This window comes from Glycine max, chromosome 6 (genome assembly GCF_000004515.6).
Source record: "Glycine max cultivar Williams 82 chromosome 6, Glycine_max_v4.0, whole genome shotgun sequence".
NCBI lineage: Eukaryota > Viridiplantae > Streptophyta > Magnoliopsida > Fabales > Fabaceae > Glycine > Glycine max.
The window spans coordinates 18860932-18866931 of record NC_038242.2 but is presented as its reverse complement, the minus strand read 5'-3'; the positions used below and the strand labels follow the sequence as shown (position 1 = coordinate 18866931).

Genomic DNA, 6000 nt, shown 5'->3' with positions numbered 1-6000 from the left:
AAAACATGCAAATATTTTGCATAACAGACCCATCACAAGATACTTAGCACAACATTAATTCCTAATCTTTTGACAGAGAAATTAATTTGTAATTGATACTCTTAACACTGATTAAATATTGAAAATAAATTTTGTCAAATAATAGTCTTTCTTTAGATTGACTATTATTCACATGAAAACACCTTATAATTGTCACACACTTATCATCACATGTACAATATTAGTTGGCCAAATTGCATCTTCCTTTGGGCCGAACACAATTCGCATAAATAATTTCATACAAAATATATGCAATTTTAATCAAATCAATTTTCATAATAGGGATCACTTTGACAATATATTGTGTCAATCAATTTAATTAGAAAAATTACTAGATATACAAATAAATGGGAATGATCTACTACTGCTAAATTTATACCCAATCATGATAGCAGAAAAATATAAAACATTAATTATGACAAGTAAATATTATATCCTTAAATTATATTTAACGCTATTATTAATTTATACTTTAAAAAAATTTGTATCACATCCATAAATAAAACTATCACAAATTCATGAAAGAAATTAAAAAAAAAATATCAAACACAAACAATACAATAAACCAAGACATTTCAAAAATCTCGTGTCAGTGCTTCTGATCTTTATCGTCTATTCCATCATACCAATGCAAACAAAAGAATGAAAATTAATCCATGTACACAACGTGATAATGGCATCCAAAGTATTCACAAATCGCACAAAATAACTTTATTAAAGCCATAACCGATGTGGCTTTGAATTCAACGTAAAAAGGTTTTCGGAAACCCAAAAAAACAGTGTAGAGCTTCCTCAAATATATATCACAAGCCACGTGAACAAAAGTTATGCATAAAACCCAAAAAGGATGTCGAAAAAACAACAGAATTGTATTCAAAGCAAATATGGAACATTGTAATATTTGAATTTATCGACAATTAATATGTATTGTTCCAAAAAAATAGGGTTCATATAACCAAAGCAATTCAGGTATAATTAGAATCAAATAACTTTAAATCCCAATAATCTAACAGTAATGGTGGCTTTGATACCACTTGTTGGAATTTTCGGGGATCCTTATAAAATACCAATAACTATCAAGAATACATTACATTAGATTATGAAGAAGAGTTTTAAGAATACTTGGATCTATAATGATTGATCAAACAAACGCAGTGGAATCTGAATCCGTAAGTAACCGGTGGCTTTATGGTTCTTCCTCAACCGGAATCTCTTTATTCCTCAATAGGACCTTCACAACTCTTCATATGGGGAGAATAGAAAATATGTGTGACGACTCGATATATTGGGGATATAGCCTTCTTATAGCGTGTTAACCTAATAAGGTTCTCATTATCCCATAATGGGCCAACATTGACATCAGCTTATTTAAGTCCATATCATATGATTTAGTTGTCTAGCGAACTCACTTAATTTGATTGCATAAAATAAAATCCACTAATAAATAGTTAATATAATTGTCTTATAATATTAGCCCACATTAATTATTGGAATAGAAAATTTCAACAATATTATGCTACAATGGTTAATCACAATTCACAATTTCATAATATTGAAAATAAAGTCATATACATATTCAAGGTAAGATGGGAGGGAAGAAAGTTTTGGCTCTTGTCATGCTTGTTATGACTTATGGTTTGGAACACTACTAAAAAAAAGTTATTTTACGACGCGCGTTCCACATCGTTTCCGCCAAAGACGTCGTAGTAGGAGTAGCGGTGGCAATTCCGTAAATAAGTGAGCATTTTATGTGCCATGTGCATGGCGCGTGACACATTCAACCACGTTGGCCTTGGGTGCCTGTCTTTGTAGGTAGCGCGCAGGTAAGTTAAGACGGTGCACTTGAAAACACCGTTGTTGAAATTTTGAATTTCGAAGACGTTGTTCTTAAGCCACCATCGTTAACATTGATGTATATAATGTTGTTCGCGCTAATTCATGAACACTCGCGCTCGAGCTCCCGCTTCCCTGTTTGTCTGAAATTTCTGTGTACTGTGACCTCGCCGTGAACTCGCTGTGACCTGTGGCATTTGCCCGCACCCCCGTGACCTCATCCGACGTCTCGTCTTGTGGCGGCACCGCGCAAGCCAGTGAGTACCCCTTTTCAGAGTTGTCGTAACACGGCTGTGTTTTGAAGGTAAGGTTGTGGATGTTTGAAATTTCTTGTGGATGTTGAAGAAGTAATTATTGTGCACTTGGAATGTTGTTGTAAGTAGGTTAGTGAACTTGGAATGTTGTTGTAACTAGGTTGTTGTGCAAATGTTGCCTTGCCCTAAAAAAGTAATGTTTGAATGCATGTCTTTAGGAACCCATTAAGATAATGTATTCATATTTATGCTCCCTAGCTCTGATAGAAATTGGCAGTTTCTCAGAGTCACCTGCTATAGCACATAATATTTGTCCATAATATTTGCATTCTAACCAACCATAAACCGCATCCATTTATTAAGAAAGATCAAGAAGAAACAAGTAATACTAGAAAACAGAAAACATGAGATGCAGATTTGGGATCTTGCTGGTTTTTCTGGTTTTTATATCAATGTTGCTAGGTGCTGGTATATGTCAATAAATTATTGGTTCATGTCCTTTAATGTAGTTGGGTAGGGGTGAGGGGTCCTTGAATCTTTTGTTCTCATGTTAGATGCTACTATTTTTGCTTCAGGCTCTTCTTTCTGGATGCTCGGCTGGTGGTCTGGCTACTATTATACACTGATGAATTCAGAGGTTTTTTCCCAGAAACTACCAAAGTGAAGTGTCTTAGTGATGCAGGATTATTTCTTGATGCGTATGTGATTAACTGCAGAAGTTCATTCAGTGAATGTCGTTTCCATTGTTACCACAGGATTTTTGGTCCTTAAATTTTTTTGTTAATTCGCCCCGCTCCCTTTGAATCACAGGATTGATGTCTCCTGGGGACATACCATCAAGAATTTATTCAGTGGTGTTGTAAGGCTACAGGTACCACAGTTTTTTTATTAGGCCACCAATTTCCTTAAGTATGAAAGCAAAATGTACTATAACATTTCCTATTTCATGGTCATCATGACAATTGACTAATAGTATTTGGTTCAACTATTTCAAATAAGCTAATGTGAAATAAAATCTTAAACTCCATGCTGGATACTGCTGTTTTAATCATGGATCTTCACAAGGTTTTTCACCAAACCTCAACAGGAACTTATTTTGTTTGCAGTTAAATTGAATTTCGAAAACCTTTGTTTAGTATGAAATGAGGATCTGCCACATGCTAATTTGCTTTTATGGTTTGAAACTTGGCTATTTTGACATGATTATAACTCTTACAGCTTGCTAAATATTTTGTCCATCCATTGCAGGGAGTGCAAAAGAATCTGCCGCACTTTTGTACTAATCACCTTGATCCCACTTCGGTAATGATAAATATATTTGATTCTGAAAATTTAGAAAAATCATTTTCATTTGACTGAATGTGCGAACATTTGATGCTCCATAGTTGTTACTTGCTCTGAGTTTTTCTTTTAGTGATGTATCTTTTACCCCTCTTTCAGTGCTTCTTCCCTCAGAATTTGATTGCCGGTATTAGAACCCCACTATTCATTCTTAATACTGCCTATGACTCATGGCAGGTAAATGTCTGATTTTTTCACCAGGTTGTCTTAATTCCTGATAAATCTTGCATTAAATCAATTGTAGACATATTATACTCAACAAATATTTTCTGTTTATCATCAGGTCCAAACAAGCTTAGCTCCTTCATCAGCAGATCCCCATGGCTTTTGGCATGATTTTAGATTAAATCATGGTAAATGTACTTCTTCACAAATCCAATATTTGCAAGGTGGTTTGACATATGAGAAATAGCTTTAATGATCAAGAGCCGTTAAACCTAATGTTCTTAAATTTATTATGAAGCTCTCTAGTGATTACGAAAATCTCTCAATCTCTTCTCTCTCTGTCTCACATGCATCACTGTAAGATAGGTGTCAAAAAGAAAGGATTCAAGTTAAATTTAAACCTAATGTTCTGAAATGAAGGAAAAAAAAAGAGATTAATCACGCTAGGGAACTTGAATGAAGAAAGAGAAAGGATTTAAGTTTGAAGATTTATGAGACCTATTCTGTATATTAATCTTGGGTATCATGTTATCATCATTATTTTTATTATTTTACATGAATCTTGGGTTGTAGCATTTGCGATCATTTGCTGAATTTACGTAAGATTGGAAGTTTTTGTTTTGTTCATTTTATATCTTGGCTAGATAAGATATTCAATATGCCTACAATCTATACTGTCTTGATTTTCAATGTCTAAGATGTTGCACTGTGGATACATTGTGTCAAAGAAGAAAATTTACTAATTACTAAAATACTATATGAAATGTAGATCAAAACAGCGGAAACAATGCAAAACAAGACCAATAATGATACCAAAGCCATATCATCTTCATTCTTGCAGATTCTTCTTGCTATCTTCCAGACAAACATGAACCAACCAGTTATGATTTAGACAATTTAAAGAATCAAGAACCATACAAATCACTTAAATGATTAATATATCAAGCTGGATACAGTTTGTAGTATGAACCTCATTTGAGACATGTTTTTAGAGTATAAACAACATTTGGGGAACCATGTTTAAATAGAAAGAATGATATAAATAACAAAAGAGACTTAATGAGATTTACTGTGTGCCTTTTCTGGAGCTATCTATAACGGCAGACCAAATGTGACAAGTATAAGGTTTAATAACATCATAATGAAGACTTTCAATGTCAGTGTTAAGCAAATAAAATCTCGCTCAGATGTGCTTGAAGATTGTATAAGTTTGTCAAATAAGTAAATAGTTTATGCACTTTAAAGGATTTTTAGACTGCTACCTGTCACAATTTTTCATATATAATAAATTTGTTGACTTTTATCATAACTACCTTAAAAGTCATATTTATCATCAATTTTATTGGTTGACAGTGTAAGAAAAATTATACTAACAATGCATAGAAACTAGCCTGTTGTTACCTAAAATCTATTAAACCATAAATAAGGATACCCAAACCAAAGAATATATATAAAAAGTAGTATCTTGTCTAAAATCCATGAAAAATATTTTAGAAAAGAGATGAGGCTTTTTAGAATGAACAATCATGTCTTCAGAAGTGAAAATCTTGAGCACAAAACAGTGGAAATCTTGGAACATAAAAAATTGTGTTCTGAAATAAGTGAAAAGCTTAGATGAATGTGTCTGCATCAAGGCTTTTAATTTTGTTTAAAAAGCTAAAAGAAAAAGAAATTAAAGACAAAGCCAGCTAAGGTCCCCCAACATCTTCTCCTCTGGCACCATGAGAATTCTATGGTTTTCCCTTTTGCTTCCCGTCTTTTGTAAATAATTGAACTATCCTTGGGTGGGACGTGCCAGGCCCTTGCAGTAGTGCAAAACAAGAGCGACACTTGAGAGCCTCAATAGCAAGCTACTGTAATAGACCCTCTCCCTCAAAAAATAAATTTAATATCGTGTGAACCAATGGTCCACATATCAGATATTAAACTGATAAGAACAGATACTACACTTGATCTTAGCCAAAAGGCCGAGAAAGGTATGCTTTGTACAATGTAAGTATTCAAATTTTATACTGGGAGCTTCAGCTTCCTGACAAAGTTCTGACAAATGTGGGACTAATTCATCCCAACATCCTAGCCAAGAGCAACATGGTTAAAAATTTAGATCAGCAACATAAAAGTTCAAATCTGAGACTAATGAAAGTTCAAACACATTATAATCTTCCCGTTGATATTTTACTTGGATATGTTACTATTACGTACTATGTTGATTCTTCTGACTTAGCTAATCATCATGGATTATTAGAACTGATAGGACTGATTCCTGCATGGAAGAGGGTTATTTAAAATTCTACTAATAGAAGAACAAGATCTCTTGTATGTATTTCTTAGTGTTCAGATATGAATTTTTACACAGGTTGTGAATTAA

At 33.4% G+C, this 6000-nt stretch overlaps 1 long non-coding RNA gene and 1 other non-coding gene across 2 annotated transcripts; one reads left to right on the top strand and one right to left on the bottom strand.

Moving 5' to 3' along the window:
* Positions 1-2929: 2929 nt before the first annotated feature.
* On the top strand, positions 2930-3817 carry LOC100800853 (uncharacterized). Its single transcript, XR_001388903.2, has 4 exons — positions 2930-2997; positions 3375-3428; positions 3567-3644; positions 3751-3817. It is a non-coding gene; the product is annotated as an uncharacterized lncRNA (long non-coding RNA).
* Positions 3818-5416: 1599 nt separating this feature from the next.
* LOC113002050 (U2 spliceosomal RNA) lies at positions 5417-5612 on the bottom strand. Its single transcript, XR_003267578.1, has one exon. It is a non-coding gene; the product is annotated as a U2 spliceosomal RNA (small nuclear RNA).
* Between the last annotated feature and the right edge of the window lie 388 nt (positions 5613-6000).